The 21617-nt window shown below is 39.7% G+C and overlaps 1 long non-coding RNA gene across 1 annotated transcript; it reads left to right on the forward strand.

Annotated features, from left to right (window-relative positions):
- Nucleotides 1-344: 344 nt before the first annotated feature.
- Nucleotides 345-20756, forward strand: LOC122893782. Its single transcript, XR_006381683.1, has 4 exons — nucleotides 345-642; nucleotides 1543-1593; nucleotides 20507-20554; nucleotides 20650-20756. It is a non-coding gene; the product is annotated as an uncharacterized LOC122893782 (long non-coding RNA).
- The last annotated feature ends 861 nt before the right edge of the window (nucleotides 20757-21617 follow it).

Genomic DNA, 21617 nt, shown 5'->3' on the forward strand with positions numbered 1-21617 from the left:
TCATGACGCCGAAGAGCTTCGGATTGGAGCTCGCTACCTGCCGTCCTCATTGGATGTAGCTGTGAAACTTCACGGATTGGTGCGAAAAACAGCAGGTAGGACATCTTCCACTTATGATTGGCTGTTTCCGAAGGCTAACGTTACTGGAGAATCGGGTATTGAGTAAGCAGGTCCTGAAAAATGATTGGTTGATACGACTCCGGATGTGCTTGAGCGAGCACTGATTGGTAAATTGAGGGGTCAGGAAGAGCAGTTCGGCACGAGGATTGGCGGCGAAGTGTCCCATGGAAACCGAACCCGGAGCTGCGGCCAGGATTTGGACGGGGGCGGGGCAGGGTCTTTCCAAGGCGCCTGCGCTAAACCGGCTTCTCGGCGCCATTTTGTCTGAGCGGTGGTGGTCGCAGCTCTATCGCATTTTATGTTTCTGGTGAGAGGAGAGCCGGGGCGTTTTCCTGTAGCTTCATTTTAGTGCGGTACCTATCCGCCGTTCACTCCGGGACAGCACCTGGTGAAGGTTGGAGGAGTCGGGGACGTGTCAAAAAGGTCGGTTGGAAGCTGTGGATGTCCGAGGGACTGGGGGATGGCGCAGCTTTAGAGGCACCGGCACCGGAAGTGGAAGGGCCGCGCGGCGGCCATGGCAAAGTAAGGTCTCCCTGCGGCGGGGTGGGGAGCGGGGAGGCGGGCAGGTTGAAAGGGGGCGAGGCTTTCTCTCCCGCCGCGAGAGAGAAAGGGGCGGAGGAGATGTGCTGGTCTCTCTCCGGCCGGGTCCTTTGCATGCCTCTGGAGTCAGCTTTCCGATCAGTTCTTCCTCCCTTTGGAAGTGCGTTTCAGGAGCGTGTCATATCTTCCAGCCAAGTGCCACCTGCTGTGGGCGCCTCCTTAATTAACGCGGGGAAGGTCAAGTTGCTTACACCCATCTGCGTGGGGAGAGAGATTTCCGCGTGCTCCTCAAAGGATTAAGCATTGGGGAACTGCAGGAATCTGCGGGGTGTGGAACTGGATACCTAGCCCAGGCTCTGCTACTCTAACCTTAGATAGGCTGCCTGTGCCATTCAGCACGAGGCTGATGCTGCTCGGAAAGGAAATGGTAGTGGTTTTGTAGGGACTGAGAACACTTTAAATAAATAAGAGGACCTCCCCGATAGGAACTTAGTTCAGGGAAGCCATTGATTTTGTGCTTTTAGCAGAATCTTTTGTGTTCTGTTAAAACACATTTGAAATGGTGAAGTGGAATTTGAATTGGCAAATTCTTTTAAAGAATGAAATTTTTAAAATGTGAAATATCGTTGAATCTACGTTGAGTAAGTTTACTCAAAAAGAAAAACTGTCCAACTAAAATTTTCATTCACAGCAGTGATTTTTCTAAAAATTACTTAAGAGAGTGGAATGAGGCATTTTTGGCACACTGGTCTGGATACTTGCTTAAAATTATTCTCTTTCTGTCTCTCTTGTGAGCCCTGTTGCTCAAATTCACCCTATTGTTAGGTCTCCAGACTAGAAATGATTGTGTGATTTAATAATTTATTGGCGGTTTTTTGGCAGTTGCTCTGAAGAAAACAAGACCTTCAGTGAAATATCCTAAGTATTACTGAGGTAAGTTATAATTTCTGTAAAAATTTTTAAAATTGGGTAGACTGTGTGGAAAAGTTTTTATGGACCAGTGCTGTTTATCAGTAGAGCCATAAATAGCAAAAACGGAAGAACCATGGTTAAAAGAAGCTTGGTTTGACCAGGGGTTCAGATGAATCTGTATAATTAGCTTCCTGATGTGTTCTTGTGGAATAAAATCTCAAATTAGTACCTATTTATGAATTTTATTTATTTATGTGTACTTCCTATTCCTGAATTTTTAAATATTTTAACATTTTTATCACAGAATAATAATATTTTCACGATTTTTTCTTCCTAATTAAAAAAAAATTGGCATGTAGACAAGATATGTCAGTAAGAGTTGAAAAAAAGTGATTTATTTTTTCTTAGTAAAACAGTGAATACTGCTGAACTGTCCAGGGGGTAATCACCTATAATTCCACTACCCAACTTAAAACTTACTATCTGATACAAATAATGCATGTCAGTCGGCATTGGGAAATTACTAAAAAGCCCAAAAAAGAAAACAAAAGTTTCTTGTATTCTTTCCACCAAAAGTTAATTACAGTTTATACTGTAGTTCTGTATAATACAGAGGAGTATCTCTTTTTCATCCGCTTTGTCTTATAAAATAAAGGTTAGTCTAGTACTGTACTCATTTTATCCCTTGTGTTTTCTTTATGGAAGATACTTGGAACATGGGAAACACTTTGTCTGTAAAGCATTTTTCATGGTTGCGTAGTGTCTGTAGAATAGATGTACTATACTTTATATGATCTGATACCTTAGTTTTTCTATGATAACAATGTATGGTATCCTTGTGCATGTTTTACAAAAGATTGTGCCTGACAGTTGTCTGTTGCTAAAATATCTAGGCATCTAGATCTTTCTGTATGTCTTTGATTATATGGAATAAATTCCTAGAAGTGGAAACATAAGGCCAAAAGGATTATACAGTTAAGTCTTTCATCTTTGTACAGTTTCCATCAGAAAGCTTTGTTCTTACTGCTTATATTTTTTGTTGTCCTTTTTCTTTTTTGTTTTTTCTTCAGCTTTATTTTTCAATTTCTTCCCCTGGGTCTTTTTATTCAAGCAGAATTATAATGTTTAGGTCACACATACAGTAAAATAATTATGAGGATTTTTATTGGCCCTTACAAGTGATTTCTTAAATATAATGTATTTTTCACTCTAGTTAGACATTTGTACAGGGGAATATTTTGCTACACAGAAGTGACATTAGAGGATACTGTTTTTATGGTATAGTTAGTGAGTTTATGTTTCCTCGTAGTCATCCTTAAAGTTTTCCGTCTTCATGTGCATTCTCTTGGTGCTTTTGTAAACCATCTTAATGTTTTCTTTAACAGTAGTACTTTTCTACTACTAGTAGTAGTAATAGAACATTACTTTTTATCTTCCACAGATGATGCTATCTTAGCCCTCAAAATTTTTTTAATACTGAATTGATTTGTAATTGCTAATGTAATACAGATTTAGAGCCCATTGAGAATTCTTAAGGATTTTATGATATATATATATATATATTTTGGGGGGGGGATGTTTTGGAGTTTTATTTCTAAAGAAATCTTCTCCACTTGAAGTTTGATATGTAGTATGTCCTATTTTTTTTTCCAATTTATTTTCAGAAAAACAGTATTCATTATTTTTTCACCACACCCAGTGCTCCATGCAAGCTGTGCCCTCTATAATACCCACCACCTGGTACCCCAACCTCCCACCCCAGGATTTTATGATATATTAATGGAGGGTGACTGTAGATGAATATTAACTGAACAGTCTTTAGACCATCTCTTAGGTATTTTTTTTTTTTAAGATTTTATTTATTTATTTGATAGACAGAGATCACAAGTAGGCAGAGAGGCAGGCAGAGAGGCAGGCAGAGAGAGAGAGAGAGAGGAGGAAGCAGGCTCCCCGCTGAGCAGAGAGCCCGATGTGGGACTCGATCCCGGGACCCCGAGATCATGACCTGAGCCGAAGGCAGTGGCTTAACCCACTGAGCCACCCAGGCGCCCCAGACCATCTCTTAGGTATTAATGAAAAAAAACTTCATTATGACAGATTTGTTTTTTGTATTTCAGTGAGCCCAAACTAATAATGTTCCCTACAAAATCAAAGTAACCATAATTTTTAATGGTGTTTCAATGATGAAAAGCTATTTTGAAAATAGAATGAATTATTTGGTAAAGGCTTCAAATGAAGCTCTGTAATTAGCTTTTTAAGGTAGTATTTTACACTGAAATTTGAAAATTAGAACGTTCCTATAGATTTGTTTATCCATTCGTGTTCCCATTTCTGGATTTTTAATTATGGAACACTGAACGTTTTCCTGATTTTTTTTTTTTTTGAGCTCACATTAAAATAGTTGACATACAGGGATCCCATCAGTATTTAGAGGAGAAATTTTTGTTTCTTTGTTTTTTAAGGAGATTATAAAATAGTCTGTGTTCTGAAGACTGTGGCATACTCGAAACTAAAGAAGTCTTTGTTTTTTAGAATAAGCCTCATTTTGTGGGAAAATGAGGGAACATGTTTCAGTTTTAGGAGACCTGGGTCGGGGCGCCTGGGTGGCTCAGTGGGTTGAGCGTCTCTGCCTTTGGCTAGGGTCATGATCCCAGGGTCCTGGGATCGATCCCCAAGTCAGGCTTTCTGCTTAGCTGGGAGCCTGCTTTTTCCTCTCTCTGCCTACTTGTGATCTCTGTCAAGTAAATAAATAAAATCTTTAAAAAAAAAAAAAAAAAAAAAGACCTGGATCTGCTGTTGAAATTTTGTTTCTGGATGCAGTTTTACTCACTTTTTATTTAGTAATTAAGATTGGCTGTTGCTATTTTATATACGTATGTCACATATAAATGTATCTTGAAAAATGATAGAATTCGTTCCACCTTACAGTTTCTGTAAATGTCTTTGTTGAGAAGTATAACAGATTGCTGTGTTGAATGTACCTGCTTTCCAATGGTTTTGTTATTTTTTGGAAAGTTACATAATTTGCTTGTTTGTTAACAAAGCAATCTTTGCAATCCCTATGTAGTCTTTTTGCCCAATTAAGAGTCACTGCTGATTTTTATGGCCAAATGGAGGCATCGGTGACTGGGGGTTTTCCACATAACAATTTGAACTAGAGTGACATCGTATTTTAGGATTTGAATTCAAGCTGATCTAGGTATCTGGTGATGTTTCTGCATGGCAAGGATCTATGCTTAAGGAGCTTACTATTAATAAAAGAAAACCTAATTAAACATGGAAAGTTAATATAGTTATTTCAAAAGATTCGATCAATTTAGGTAAGTTTTTAAAGATTTAAATCAGGGCTTATGAGAGTAGTAGATTTGACAAAGTTCAGTATAACAATCAAATCTAATTGTTTTTTAAAAGCCAAATTGTGGTTTTGGTGTTTGGGTTTTTTTAGAGGGAGCGGCAGAGGGAGAGGGAAAGAATCTTGAGCAGGCAAGCAGGCTCCATACCCAGCACAGAGCCTAACATAGGGCTCTATCTCCTAACCCTGAGATCATGACCTGAACTGAACTACGAGTCAGACACTTAACCGACTGAGCCACCCAGGCGCCCCAAGCCAAACTGTTTCATAATGCAGAACAAAAAGAAATTTACTTAGTGATCACTGAAGGCCTTTCAAGATTAGTAAAATACAATTTATAAAATTAGAAGAGGGAAGATCTTGGACTTCCTAAGTGGATGGAAAGTTGTGATTAAGAATTCAGTTACGTATGGGACGCCTGGGTGGCTCAGTTGGTTAAGCAGCTGCCTTCGGCTCAGGTCATGATCCCAGCATCCTGGGATCGAGTCCCACATCGGGCTCCTTGCTCGGCGGGGAGCCTGCTTCTCCCTCTGCCTCTGCCTGCCTCTCTGTCTGCCTGTGCTCGCTCTCTCTCCCTCTCTCTGACAAATAAAATCTTTGAAAAAAAAAAGAATTCAGTTACGTAAAAAAAGTTATGTTTGGGGTAGTGAGTAAACCAGTTTGGAGAGGATGCGTGACTAAGTAATACATTGGGAAAATTGTGTGAGGCCAGCTTGTCAACATTTCTACAGTTAGCTGCACATCAGAATTTTATGGGGGCTTATCCTCAGTAATGGTTTGGGAACCTTGAGAGGGCCTTGAAAGCTGGGATTGAGCAGGAAATGAAAATTATTTTTGTTTTATTCTCAAATTTTACAAATCAAAATGGAACTAAACCAAAAAAGTCACTTTTAATCCCACTCTAACATCAGATTTTTAAAATTTACTTTTTCCTTGTCCATATGTATATATTTTTTCTTTATTATATTAACTTTTTTTTGTCCTTTAACTTGTAGTAAGCATTCAGTGCAACCACACAGTCCCTGTTATAATTTTAATGTCTGAAGATACTCCATCAAACTGTTCCACCTTCAATTTCATTCTTCTGTTGCTGGCCTTTTGGGTTTCTGGGTTTTTTTGGTATTGTGTTAGAATTATCATTCATGTGCATATAGTATCTCCTGTCTTTTGGACCTTTTTTATTTATTTGACACAGAGAGATCACAAGTAGGCAGAGAGAGAGAGGAGGAAGCAGGCTCCCCACTGAGCGGAGAGCCTGATGTGGGACTTGATCCCAGGACCCTGAGATCATGACCTGAGCCGAAGGCAGCGGCTTAACCCACTGAGCCACCCAGGCGCCCTGGACCTTTTTTTTAGGATTGATTGTTCCCTCCCTTGGGTAACCTATAATTATAATCATTTTTGCTAATTTAAGAGGTACAAAATATGTTGAGCTCTCCTTTTCCTTTTAATATTTTTGTTGTTAACTAGTGAAGTGGTACCTTTTTCTCTAGTTTCATTGACTGATTCATAGTAAAAGACAAGTTTTCAAGATCTCTGTCCATTTATGTAGAAGTCTTGATATTTTATTTCTTAATTCTTTGAGTTTATTATATATTTAGTAGTAATTTTCTGCCGATAATGCTTCCGTACAGACCTTCTTTTGTATTTTAGTTATTTTTGTTGATGGTTTTTGAATAGACACAGATGGGTACAATGTACCCAAGATGTACTACTGGAAAATCATTTGGTAACAGTGTCCAGTGTGACTGAAGAAATGACAGGAATTGGAGCTAGGAAGACAGTTAAGATACTATTGCATTTGGTTAAGTGTTCCCTGAAGTGTTCTGGGCTTTGTGTGGAATCCACTTGGATTTCTCTCCCCCTCTCCTACTCCCCGCTCCTGCTAGTGCACTCTCTCCAAATATTTAAAAAAAAAAAAAAAAAATACTGTTAAAATGCATCTGCATGCCTGAAACTAAAGGAGGATCTGAGGAGACAGAGGAAGGAATAGGTGAGCAAGAGACTGGGGCCGGGGGGGGGGGAAGAAAAGGAATTTGATCTCTACTTGATTGCAGAAGTAAAGTAGAAAGGAAACCACTCTAGATTTTAAAAAGGGGGGAATAGGAGCGCCTGGGTGGCTAGGTGGGTTAAAGCCTCTGCTTTCCGCTCAGGTCATGATCCCGGGGTCTTGGGATGGAGCCCCGCATCGGGTTCTCTGCTCAGCAGGGGGCCTGCTTCCCTCTCTCTCTCTCTCTGCCTACTTGTGATCTCTCTCTCTCTCTCTCTCTGTCAAATAAATAAATAATCTTAAAAAAAAAAAAAAAAGAATGAAAGGAAAAAGGGGGGAATAGTTCATACCATTAACAAATTTGGAAGGCCAGGAAAGGCCACTGATTAGTAAGGAAAATGAAATCAGTTTTAAACATGCAAGTTAGAGCTTGAAACGTCTGGTAAACATTTATTTTTTGTCAAGGTGCCCATGAGATCCCTAATTGGGACAAGGCAAATGCTCTACCTTACATTGTTTCCTGAACTTTGAATTCTCTTTCCATTCTTCAGTTAAGATTTTAGTGTTTGTATCAAGGCCTTCCCATTTCTTTTTTTTTTTTTTTTTAAGATTTTATTTATTTTATTTGACAGACAGAGATCACAAGTAGGCAGAGAGGCAGGCAGAGAGAGAGGGAGGAGGAAGCAGGCTCCCCGCTGAGCAGAGAGCCCGATGCGGGGCTCGATCCCAGGACCCTGAGATCATGACCTGAGCTGAAGGCAGAGGCTTTAACCCACTGAGCCACCCAGGCGCCCCAAGGCCTTCCCATTTCTGATTTGTAAAGTACAACCTGGTTGGCTCAGTCAGAAAAGCATGTGACTCGATCTCAGGATGGTGAGTTTGAGCTTCATGTTGATTGGTTTTAGAGATTTCTTAAATTAATAAATGAACTTTTAAAAAAACAGTAGAACTTGATTGGAAAAGAAAAGTGGATTAGTAAGTAAAAGAAGTGCAGGGAAGCCAGATGATTCTCAAAAGGAGAGGCTGTTTTTTGTTATTTAAAAAAATACAGTTTTAAGATAACATCTTAAAAAATATATGTGTGCTTTTAAATTGTTCAGATATATGGGATGAAATATCTTTCCCTCCTTTCTCATCAGAATAAATTTTGTGTTTTCTTTTAATTTTCTTTTAGCAAATTACAGAGAGGTGTGATGTGTGTGGAACATGAATGTTTAGCTAAGAGTATCTAAAATCCAAGTTAAGATGTTAATTGTTTTTGGAAACCACTTTTGTTTTATCACTTATACTGGTTAACAATTAGAAATGTAAAAAAATTAGAAATGACAAAACATGGATTAGGCGAATTTTTTTTTTTTTAGATATTTTATTTATTTGACAGAGATCACAAGTAGGCAGAGAGGTAGGCAGAGAGAGGGGGGTGGAAGCAGGCTCCCTGCTGAACAGAGAGCCCCATGAGGGGCTCGATCCAAGGACCCTGAGATCATGACCTGAGCCGAAGGCAGCGGCTTTAACCCACTGAGCCACCCAGGCGCCCCATGGATTAGGCGAATTTTTGAGTGTTCTTCAAGAGAAAGAGCTTACTTTTACCAATTACTCTCTCGGTCCCTTTTTTCTTAGGGCTGTAGAAAATCTTAACGTTTTCTGCTATTTAGCAAGGAAGAGTTATGATTTTTAGAAAAAAGTTTTTTAAATATCAGTTTATCAATCACAATATTTTTTTCCTTTTTTCTTTTTGATTTGCCTTTTTAATCCATTTTTATAAAACCTAACCCATTTGGGGTATGAGCTTATGAAACTTGAGCCACTTTGTTACATATGTCAAAATTGTCTTTGATCTCATTTAAATGATTATTTAAAATTTTCCCCACCATAGTGCTGGCTTTGAGTTACAAAACAATATGTTTACAGACTGAGGAAAAATAATTAATATACTCAGAAAAAATTATGTATTATAACATTTTTAGCATTTTTAGTTTGCAGTATGTGGTTATATGTATGTTTCCATTACTTCCCTTTTATTAATCCCTTAACTTTGGTAACTCCTATTTTTTATTTTATTTATTTTTTTAAAGATTTTATTTATTCATTTGACACACAGAGATCACAAGTAGGCAGAGAGGCAGACAGATAGAGAGGAGGAAGTAGGCTCTCCGCGGAGCAGAGAACCCGACGCGGGGCTCGATGCCAGGACCCCGGGATCATGACCGGAGCTGAAAGCAGAGGCTTTAACCCACTGAGCCACCCAGGCGCCCTAATACCTTTTATTTTTTAAAGAGTAAGTGATTGTAACTACTTGCTGGATTTAGGTCTTTTCTGTGCCCCCATTAGAATGATAGCTTTTAAAAATAGTTCAGGGATAGCAAAGAAGATAATTCCACCTTTCGAATGTGTAGGTGTGGCCAGGCTTTTTGTGAGAAGGGTGGTTTGCAACAAATTTCTTAACTTCTCTGTCCCATCTGTAAAATGGGAATAATATATGTAGAAACTGCCCTATGTTGGTATTAGTATTAAATGAGTTAATGCATGTAAAGTGCTTAGAATGATGTGAAGCATTTAGGAAGCAGATAGTAAGTAGATGGTGTTAGTGTGTCTAATGCTTTTATGTACTGTCACTCTGACAGCTTTTAGAAAAATACATTATATTTATATACAGAAATAAAGCTTTTAGACTCTTTGCCTCTCATTCTAGACCTCTCTCTCTCCAGACTAATTTGTAGTAACACTAAAACTGTCCGTGGTTCCCCTGTACAAACTCTGTGTTTTCCCTAGTCTTTGTTTTTATTCATACTTTTCCCATGGTCTAGAATGTTCCTCTGTTACTACATATTCAAACACTGCTTTTTAAGTGAAACTTCTCTTGATGACCTCTACAGCTTTAGGTAATGTGCCCATATGAATTTCATGTATTTTCTCTTAACATGATTCCTGTCACTTCATCTTACATTGTAGCTTTTTATTCACTTAGATATCCTTCACTAAGTTGGGACATTGTTACAGACTGAGGTTTGTTACTAACAAACCTTGGCACTTAGTAGGCCCTCACTTGTGGAGTGAAAGCTTATAAAATGGATAGCAGTTTAAAAGGTAATATTTAATATATGCATGCCAGTGAAAATATGCTTTGTCAGTGTTTGTACACTAGGAACATCTTGCCTGATCAGTTACTTAAAATGAGATTGCTTGAGGTTTTAGAATTCAGTCAGATTCAGGAACATGTAGGGAGAAGAGCACTGGGTGGAGGGTGGGGCGGCTATCCACAGGTCAGGAGTTTTCACTGGAATGTGTTCATGCTGTTTTTTTAAATAGCGGTATATCTAATTAACTGCAGAGGGATTGGAGGTTTGGTTTGGTTTTAAGTAACTGATTTTTCACAGATCTGCCCACCCACAAATCTTCCTTATCACCAGTGGTCCAAATTTGTGAAAAGTTTGGCCTGGACTTAGAGTACATCTGCTGTCATGACAGAACATAAAAGCCACCTGGCTCAGTCCATAATTTCACTTACAAGTAAAATTTTTCTTATCACCATAGTGCTTCTAGGCATGAAAAGTAGGGATAATCAGAAGAGGAACTGGGTGAGATATTTCATGAGGACACTTACATGATCCTTAGTTACTGAAATGAGAGGGTCTTGACCTCTAGATTTAGAAGAAATGGGAATGATGAGAAATCAGAGAAGTTAAAATATCAGGCTCATATTAGGCAGTCATAAAGCTAAAGTGGCAAATATGTACTCTTAGCTCAGAAATTCTCAAATTTCTATAATAGTTCAGTGGTATGTTAAATTGAATAAGCATCTTAATATAGGAACACTGCATTTGAAAACCATATGTTCTGTGTTCTAATCATAAGCCTGTTCTCCTTGGTTGTGACCTGGGATACATTACTCTGCTTGAGTGTCTGCTTTTAGAGATAAAGGGCACAGGGCTAGATACTTACACTCTTAATATACTTGGTAGTTCCAATCCAGTACCATATTTTTCAAGTAAGAATTACCAGACATGCTTCTAATATCTGTGTGTCCCCGAAAGGTTAACTGATACTTAACAACCTGTGAGAATCTGAATCCAGTGTATCAGGCATTGACCCAGTAATTTTATCACTTAGGGATGATTACTGCCACTCTTATTCCATGGGATTCCTATCGCATCAGATCAAATTCTGACAGAAGCTTTAATGTCCTATCTGCCTTACTGTTGTAGTTAATAGGCATTCTAATTGCTTTCATTGTTCGGTAAAACAGATAGCTGAAATAATAGCTAAGGAAGATCAGTAACTAATTTCATTATAGTGAAATTTCTGTTTTGTGTTTGTGTGTACTGCCCACACATAGCGAATGAAAGTACAGTGTTCTCCAATATTTTCTGTTAGTTCACTTTTATTAAAAAAAAAAAACAACTGTTATGACTGACAATTGATTTCATGACTTACTGTGGATCTCAGCCTGCTTTTTAGGTGGGAAAAAAGGACTAGATAATAATGCCTTACATCATTTGTTAGTTTACTATACTCATAAGTATGATAGCTTAAAAGTTTTAAGATAGAATGAGATAGGGACACCTGGGTGGCTCAGTGGGTTAAGCCGCTGCCTTCGGCTCAGGTCATGATCTCAGGGTCCTGGGATTGAGTCCCGATCAGGCTCTCTGCTCAGCAGGGAGCCTGCTTTCTCCTCTCTCTCTCTGCCTGCCTATCTGCCTACTTGTGATCTCTCTCTTCAAATAAATAAATAAAATCTTTAAAAAAAAAAAAAAAAAAGATAGAATGAGATAGAAAGTCTTACCTAGAGATACTTCCAGTTTTAGGAGCAGGGGAATTGGGCTGTGTGTGTTGGGGCAGGATAGAGGGAACAGCTGAAAGACATCATGGAGTGGGGTTTATTTTCTTTCTTTTCATTGGCTTATGGTTTGTTTCGTAGTGTGTTATTAAGTCTGCTCATCGTAATGGCCCACTTAGGGATTTATGTTTATTTGTATTCAGGGCTATCCAGTCCTGTGGAAGCATAAAACAAAATCTTTTCTCCCAAGTTGATTCCCTCAAACCAAACCAAAAATGTTATTTTTTTCTTTATAATATTTGTGTTTCTTAGTTTTATGTGCAGTCCTAAAACTGCCTCCAGTGTTTGTATAATTTTGGTGGCTTAAATCTTGGTCAGACAGGATGGGGGGAGTGGATTTGAAAAGAATTTAACAAAAATAAAAGCCATCTTCCTGTTTTTTATTCCTCAGTGTACTGTGTGATACTGTCCTTAAGACCTTTAAATTGCCAAGGAAACCTTGGTAACTAAGGCAGATTTTTTTTTCCTCTTATATGTGAAGTTCTGCATTTTATTACACAGTCACGAAAAGCTCGTCTGTTACCAGTAAATACTTAAGCTACAGAACTTGCTTCTATATGCTGCCAAGTACTTCCTGTTTTGTCAGATTTCCTTTTAGGGGAAAGAATGGATTTAGAGTAGACGAGCCTGAGTTTCATGTTTAAAGCATCTCCCCTGAATTTCAGTTTGGAAGCCACCCAGATACCTAGATGGGGTGGGGATGAGAGGATGGCACATCGTGTTTACAAGTGAAGTCATTTGTCAGAAAGCTTCATTTGGCTTTATATCCTGGAAGAGAGGGTTGCTGGGAAGAAAAAGAAACTTTTTGTTGTCAGAAATAATTAGTGCATGACTTGCCAACTTTATGTCTTGCCTTTAGGCTTTCCATGTCAAAAGTATTTCAGTTAGTGAATGAATCATTATATTGCCTCTGAAGGAAGGATCTATGTTCATTTCTAGGAGACTTTTCCTTTAGAATTACAGAAAAACTTCATTCAGCCACACGTTTACTCCTTTTTCAGTAGGGACAGGTGAAAGGTCAAATGGTGATTTAAGAAGAAATTGGCTACAGTGTGAATACTGAATATCTTTAGGAGGGTGAGTTTGCAGTGAAATGATTTTAAGAATTCTTTTACAACTGAAATTATGAGTAAATAGAACATTTAGTTATAAAGGATGAATTATGTGTTTTTGGTTTTTTGTGTTTTTTTTTTTCTTTTTTAAGTTTATTTGAGTAAACTCCATTCAAAATGGGGATGCGATTCAAGACCCTGAGATCAAAAGTTGCATGCTCTTCCAACTAAGACAGCTAGGTGCCCCTGTTACTTTTTTCTTGTGAAATGAACTTCTAATTAGGTGTTAATGTGTTAGTGGAACATACTTTAAATGTAAGCCAGAATCCCCTCATATTGTTGGTAAGGGAATCTTGTGTTAAGGTTCTTTTGCAATGGGAACCAAGTTCTGAAAATTTTATTTGACTGAATTGACTTAAATTGACTGATTGTCCTTAAGTCAGAGCTAGGTTTCTCTTTCTTTTTTTTTTTTTGAAGATTTATTTGACAGAGATCGCAGGTAGGCAGAGAGGCAGACAGAGAGAGAGAGGAGGAAGCAGGCTCCCCGCTGAGCAGAGAGCCCAATGCAGGGCTCGATCTCAGGACCCTGAGATCATGACCCGAGCCGAAGGCAGAGGCTTTAACCCACTGAGCCACCCAGGCACCCCTAGGTTTCTCTTTCTTGACCTGTCCGTAAAATAAGAATGATGCTGTTCAGTCTTTGTGCGGCTTTATGCTCTTTGTCCACCCTCATGTTGAAAATATTCAGGAAACTGATGCTGAATCATATTTGAAACCATCTATCTACTATGAAGTTTCTACCAGAAACGTCCCCCCCTCCTTTTTTTTTTAAAGATTTTATTTATTTATTTATTTATTTGACAGAGAGATCACAAGTAGGCAGGCAGAGGGGCAGGCCGAGAGAGGGGGAAGCAGGCTCCCCGCTGAGCAGAGAGCCCAATGCGGGGCTTGATTCCAGGACCCCCAGAACTGTCCCTTTTCATTGTTTAAGTATGCGTTCCTATTTCTGTGTGTGTGTGTGCACGCGCGCTCGCGTGTGTGTGTATGCGCACGCACGTGTGCCTATTGGTAAGAACTATGTTTCTTTGAAATCCAGTGAAAGGGGCGCCTGGGTAGCTCAGTGGGTTGAGCCTCTGCCTTTGGCTCCTGTCATGGTCTCAGAGTCCTGGGATGGAGCCCGGCATCGGGCTCCCTGCTCAGCAGGGGGCCTGCTTCCCTCCCGCCACCTGCTTCTCTGACTACTTGTGATCTCTCTCTCTCTCAAATAAATAAATCTTTAAAAAAATAAATAAAATAAAATCTAGTGAAAGGAGGTTTTCATCAGTAACCATCATGCCCTGCAACTTCGTTCTCCATTTTATTACAGAAATCACATCTCTTGAAACCCTGTTATATTTTCCTTTTACTAAATCCAAATCAGCAATTCTCAAATTTTACTGTATTCACAAGCATCACACCAGGTATTTGTTCAAAATATGAATCCTGGGCCTTACTTCAGACCTTGTAAATTCAGATCTTTGGAGAATTTTTAGTCCTTTGACTCAGATGGAAAAACTGTTATGCATTCCCACTGTCATTTAGATTCTGTTCTTGACAATCTTACATATAGATTAGCCCTTTTTTACTTTGATTATTGGCATCTCAGAAGTTTTTTCCTGCTAATTTTTTTTTTTTTTAAAGATTTTATTTACTTATTTGACAGATCACAAGTAGGCAGACAGGCAGGCAGAGAGAGGGAGAGGAGGAAACAGGCTCCCCGCAGAGCAGAGAGCCCGATGCGGGACTCGATCCCAGGACCCTGAGATCATGACCTGAGCTGAAGGCAGCGGCTTAACCCACTGAGCCACCCAGGCGCCCTTTCCTGCTAATTATTGACATCTCTAGTTTTTCTCCTAAATTCACTGATTGGAGATCTCATCTACCAGATCTCTAGGAAATTGTCCTAGATTCCCTTCCTGACAAACATGTCAGAATTTATCTTCCTCCCCCTTCCCAACATACACATTTGTAGTTCAGTGTGTATGTGTATACATACATACACAACACTAAAACATGCACACATGGGACACCTGCCTGGTTTAGTTGGTAGAGCATGCAGCTCTCAATCTCAAGGTTGTAAGTTTGAGCCTCACGGTAGAGATCACTTAAAAATAAAATCTTTAAAAGTCCAAAACCACCAAAGTTCATATTCTGGAACTTTTTTTTTTTTTCTTTTTTTTTTTAAGATTTTATTGAGCCCGGATGGGGGGCTAGGGGGGATCTGGGAGGGAGGGAGAGGGAGAACTGGGCTCCCTGTTCAATGCCAGCCAGTCTCAGGAACCCCGGTATCATGACCTGAGCCAAAGGCAGACCCTTAACCAACTGAGCCACCCAGGTGCCCCTGCACTTCTTTTTTACTGACAGACCTACATCGGTACCTGTTAGTGCTACCAAAAAAGGCAAAAAGCAAAAATTGTTCATTGTGTTTTGCAGCAAACTGTTAACATGTACCCTAGCAGGGAGAGTGGCAGTGCAAGGCGTCTTCCGTGAGAACGGCGCTCTGCATCCAACTGCCACACCTTTGAACTGTGTCTATGATCATCTGCCTTTTATCTCAATATATTTTGTGCATCTGTTAGCAAGATGCATGCTGAGGTATCGTAAAGGACTAAGAAAGGTTATTTTTGGGGTCTGGGAATGTTCAAAATTTTTTTCTTTTTTTTTTTTTAAGATTTTATTTATTTATCAGAGAGAGAGAGGGAGAGAGAGCAAGCACAGGCAGACAGAATGGCAGGCAGAGGCAGAGGGGGAAGCAGGCTCCCTGCTGAGCAAGGAGCCCGATGTGGGACTCGATCCCAGGACCCTGGGACTATGACCTGAGCCGAAGGCAGCTGCTTAACCAACTGAGCCACCCAGGCGTCCCCAAAATTTTTTCAATATAAATTGTAATTTCTTCATATGCCAATTTGGCTTATGAAAGTTTTCATAGGAAACGTCTACTTTCTGCTTTTCCAGATGGCAGGGGAAACCTGTACCTTGCTAATGATTTTTGTTTTTCCCACTGGGTAAAGAATTGTATCTTACTTAACTTGTTTATATTTAATCTTTCTGGCATTATGATACATTATAGGCATCCACGTGTTTTCATTCAATCTTGTGGTCACTTAGTTGCTACTGACTCAGACCAGCCAATCTACTAAAGGTGATAGGTCTTTCTTTATACCTCCAGTTCTTGTATATCATCTCACTTTCTCTAAATTATTAGTATTTCCTTGATGCTGGTTTTTTTTTTTTTTTTTTTTTTTTTAAGATGTTACTTAATTGAGAGGGAGGAAGAGGGACTCTGAAGCAGACTGGCACAGAGCCCTGGGGCTCCACCCCACAACCAAGAAGAGATCATGACCTGAGCTGAAACAGGAATGGGACGCTTGGCCAGCTGAGCCATCCAAGCACTTGTTCTTGGCGATGTCTTAAGAATTTTTCTCTTAGCATACATTAATCTTGAAACCTTGTTGGCTTTTCCTGGTTAAAAGTTTTTAATAATTCCCTTTCCCATATGGATTATATAGTTGAGCTCCCTATTTAAGTGAATTCTGTTTCTAAAATTCTGTTTCCGCATAATAAAAATCAATGTTCAAATCATACACTTCAGACACAAACTCAAGATGTGTAAGGACCCTTGCTCTTCAGCACCTGAATGTGCTAAACCACAGTATACCAGCATTTACTTTTTATTAAAAGACTTGGTGTTTAGGACACCTGGTTGGCTCAGATTATTAAGTGTCTGTCTTTGGTTCAAGTCATGATCCTAGGGTCCTGGGATTGAGCCACGCATTGGGCTCCCAGCTTGGTTGGGAGCCTCCTTCACCCTCTCCTTCTGTTGCCCCTCCTGCTTGTGCTGTCTGTCTCTGTAAAATAAACCTTTTCAAAAAATTTAAAAATTAGGGGCGCCTGAGTGGCTCAGGGCGTTAAAGCCTCTGCCTTTGGTTCAGGTCATAATCTCAGAGTCCTGGGCTCTCTGCTCGGCGGGGAGCCTGCTTCCCTTCCTCCCTCTCTCTGCCTGCCTCTATGCCTACTTGTGATCTCTGTCTGCCAAATTAATAAATAAAATCTTTTTTTTTTTTTAAATTAAAAAAGTTCATATTTATGGAGTGGAAGGATACATATAAATATGGTGGTTACCTATTGAAAGGGGTGTGGTATAGGACACCTGGGGGCTCAGCCATTAAGCATCTGCCTCCGGCTCAGGTCATGATCCCAGGATCCTGGGATTGAGCCTTACATTGGGCTCCCTGCTCAGTGGGGAGCCTGCTTCTCCCTCACCAGCTGCCCTTGCTGTGTCTCTGTCAAATAAATAAATAAAATATTTTTTTAAAGGAGGGGTTGGTATAGTTTAAGAAGATAATTAGTTTTGTTATTTGAATTGTCTGTTCAAGTGTTTGCCCATTTTTTAAATTACTGTTATTATTATTTTAGAGCGACAGGGAGATCTTAAGTGCTGGAGCCCACACACAGGGCTCAATCCCATAACCCCAGGATCATGACCTGAGCTGAAGTCAAGAGTGGGACACTTTGAGCCACCCAGGTGCCCCAATATATGCCCATTTTGGGGTGGTTGTTTTCTTATTGTTAGAATTTTGAGAGTTCTTTATACATTCTAGACACATGTCCTGTGTCAGGGGATTTGCAGATATTTACCCTTTACAGTTTGCCTTTGTTTTTTTCATTCTCTCAGTGTTTTTAGGAGAGCAGAAGCTTTTAATTTTGGTGAAATGGAGTTTGTCAGTTTTATTTATGTTATCATGCTTTTGGTATGGTATCTGAGAACTCTTTTACACCAATCTGAGAGAACTTCTGTTTTCTTCCTAGAAAGTTCTAATTGTATATTTTGGTGAGAGAGCTTCTGTTTTCTTCCTAGAAAGTTCTAATTGTATATTTTGGTGTATGATCACTTTGACTTATGTATTTGGTATAAGTTATGATTTGGTTTTTGGTGTTTGTTTTTGCATGTAGGTGTCCCAATTGTCCCAGCATCAATTGTGAAAAGTACTGTCCTTCTCCACTGATTACTTTTCATTTTGTCAATTGACCGTTTTTTGTGAGTCTCTTTTTAGACTTCCTCTGTTCCATTAATGTCTATTACATGACCTTTTAAGATTTTATTTATTTATTTGACAGAGATCACAAGTAGGCAGAGAGGTAGAGAGAGAGGAAGGGAAGCAGGCTCCCAGCCAAGCAGAGAGCCCGATGTGGGGCTCGATCCCAGGTCCCTGGAATCATGACCTGAGTTGAAGGCAGAGGCTTAACCCACTGAGCCACGCAGGCGCCCCTATTACATGACCTTTAGATCTATAGTAAGTCTTTAGACCAGATGGTGTGGGCTGTGTCTTCTAACTTACTCAAAATTGTTTGGGCTGTTCTAATTCCTTTTCCGCTATAAATTTTAGAAATTGTTTGTTGATTTCCTACCACCCCCAAAAAGCATGTTGCAAACTGATTGAGTTTTACATCGTATTTAGAGATCAGGTTAGGGAGTACTGACAGTACTGTCTTCTAATAAGGTTATGTAGTTCATTGTTGGTATCACCAGTATTTTATAATTTTCATTTTGCCTAAGTATTCCTGTTTTTGATACCATTTTAAATGGTACATAATCCTTATTTTATAGATGAGGAAATTAACTTGCCCAAGGTGACACAATTATATGACAAAGCTCATCTGAAACCTATAAGGGCTTTAAACTGCTATCCTGGTTTTAATTAGGATGTTAGTTTTTTTATTCTGAAGTGGTTTTCAGTAGCGGTAGAGAGAAGAAGCCCTTCTTTAAGAAAAATCCTGTAACAGGGCACCTGGGTGGCTCATTGGTTAAATGACTAGCTTTGACTCAGATTCTGGGGTCCTTGGATTGAGTCCCACATCAGACTCCCTCTGCTCTTCGGGGAGCAGGCTTCTCCCTCTCACTGCCACTCCCCCTGCTTGTACTGGCTCTCTGTCAAATAAAATAATAAAATAAAATATATATTTTTTAAAGTCCTATTACAATGCTTCCATTAAAAAAAAAGTTTGGGGCGCCTGGGTGGCTCAGTCATTAAGTGGCTGCCTTCAGCTCAGGTCCTGATCCCAGGGTCCTGGGATTGAGCCCCACATCGGTATCCCAGCTTGGCGGGAAGCCTGCTTCTCTCTCTCCCACTTCCCCTGCTCGTGTTCCCTCTCCCGCTGTGTCTCTGTCAGATAAATAAATAAAACCGTAAAAAAAAATTAATCCCCCAGAAGTTTTGTATTTTCTGAGTTTTCGCATTTACAGATCTGTCCAAATCATAAACCACGTTCACCATTAGAAGCCCCCAATGGATACAGTTGTGATCCGAGAGTCCATGCTCACAAGCAGAGGGAGAAAGGATCCAAACAAGCTCCACCCTCAAAAGCTGGCTTGATCTCCTGACCCTGAGGATCATGACCTGAACCAAAGTCAAGAGTTGCTGCTTAAATGACTGAGCCACCCAGGCTGTCTCCTTGATGTTTTTTAAAAGTATGCCTTATCCTCCAGTTAACTAGGATTATTTCAATTTTTATTATGACTTCAGTTTTTTTAAAAATGTAACTTTAAGCATTTCAGTGCCTGCCATGTGACTGCTCTCACCCAGTGGATACACAGAGACAAGATTTTCGAATAACTCCCATGGGCAGGGGAGGAGGGCAAACTTAATTTATTAATTATTTAATTTGTTAAATTGGATTTAAATAATTTATTAATTACAATTTATTTAGTATAATTTATTATAGTGAACACCATAATGCATACTTTGGTAGAACAAAGGCTTTACTTGGTGAGGATTAAGAATAGCTGCACTCTTGCACACTTGGTATTTTAAACTTCCCTTTTTAAAAAGAAAATAGTTGTGGCTCAGTTGGTTGGGCAGCTGCTTTTTTGGCTCTGGTCATGATCCTGGAGTGACGGGATCGAGTCCCACATCTGCCTCCCTGCTCTCCCCAGGGGTGGGAGGTGGTTTGCTTCTCCCTCTTGACTTCTCCCCTCTCATGCTCTCTCTCTCTGTCATTCTATCTCCCAAATGGATAAATAAAATCTTAAAAATATAAAAAAAATAGTTTGACAGCTTTTATGGGAAACACATAAAGGACTGAGATAATCGGATAATCATTTTAGAAAGCTTTCTTTGGCAGTTGGTGGAAGTCCTTAGGAAAAACTACTTAATCATCTAGGCATTGCAGATACAATATAGATAATGGTAGAGTAGAGGAAAGTAAAAATAAGAGATCAAGTCTCGGTTCCATTTCCAAAGGTCAGAAATTCAATAGAGAAATAATACCTGATTGAGTGTTCTACATTAAGACTTGATTTTCATTTGTGGATTTACTCTTAGTTTCTTTTTTTTTTTTTAAAGATTTTTTATTTATTTGTCAGAGAGGGAGAGGGAGAGAGAGCACAGGCAGACAGAATGGCAGGCAGAGGCAGAGGGAGAAGCAGGCTCCCTGCTGAGCAAGGAGCCCGATGTGGGACTCGATCCCAGGACGCTGGGATCATGACCTGAGCCGAAGGCAGCTGCTTAACCAACTGAGCCACCCAGGCGTCCCTACTCTTAGTTTCTTAATAGCATTTGGTAAGTGGGTGTTTTTGCAAATTGAGAAGAAAATGTTAATTCATAATCTTAATTTGAAGATCAAAACATATTGATGACCTACAACTTGATTTTTGTCATTTTCAGATCTCTGTATGAATAATGGAAGTAGAAGCAAGTGGATAGGCTTATCATGTAAGTGCTTTAATAGTCCTAAATATATTTTGTTATTTGTAATCTCTAAACCAATAATTTATTCTTTAAAACACTTTTGATTTCTCTTTTTTTAGGTAACAATATCAGGAAGGTTTATAATAATACGGTACTGGAGCAGGAGAGGGATAAGCAGGGTCCATGCTCACAGGGAGCCAGGTGCAGGGCTTGATCCCAGGACCCTGAGAAGATGATCTGAGCCGAAGGCAGATGCCTAACCGACTGAGCTTCCCAGGTGCCCCGGTACTGTATCTTTCCTGAAAATAAATTTGTAGTGTTTGGGGTTTTTTTTGTTTTGTCAGAGGTAGAGCATAAGCAGGAGGAGCAGCAGGCAGAGGGGAGAAGCAGGCTACCTGCTGAGCAAGTAGCCCAGCAGGACTTGTTCCTAGGAACCTGGGATTATGACCTGAGCCTAAGGCAGATGTTTAATTGACTGAGCCACCCAGGTGTTATGTCCCTATAGTCTTATCAAAGTAAAATGTACCAGCCTCCCCCACCCCCGCCACCTCCCGAGGCTAAATGTATTGCTACAGTGCAGTTAAAGGTGCCCCCAGTGTTAAATTTAAATTATTAATCCCTATATAGAATACATATATAAGACAACTGCTTTGTAATACTTTAAAGAACCAAGTGTATCTGGTTATACAGTTTTAGATTTATGTGATGTTATGGCATCTATAGTTTCAGGTGGCATATCTGTTCAAACTTAGGTTTACTGGTGTCTGTTCTTTTAAGGCACTATAAGTTATACTGTTGTGAATTTTTTTCTTTTTTTAAGTAAGATGTGCCCAACTTGGGATGTGAATTCACAGCCCTGAAGTCTAGAGTCACATGCTCTACCACCTGAGCCAGGCAGGTGCCCTATACTGATGTGAATTTAAAAACAAGGGGCGCCTGGGTGGCTCAGTGGGTTAAGCCGCTGCCTTCGGCTCAGGTCATGATCCCAGTCTCAGAGTCCTGGGATCGAGTCCCGCATCATCGGGCTCTCTGCTCAGCAGGGAGCCTGCTTCCCTCTCTCTCTCTCTGCCTACTTGTGATTTCTGTC

The sequence above is a fragment of the Neovison vison genome, chromosome 13 (genome assembly GCF_020171115.1).
Source record: "Neovison vison isolate M4711 chromosome 13, ASM_NN_V1, whole genome shotgun sequence".
Lineage (NCBI taxonomy): Eukaryota > Metazoa > Chordata > Mammalia > Carnivora > Mustelidae > Neogale > Neogale vison.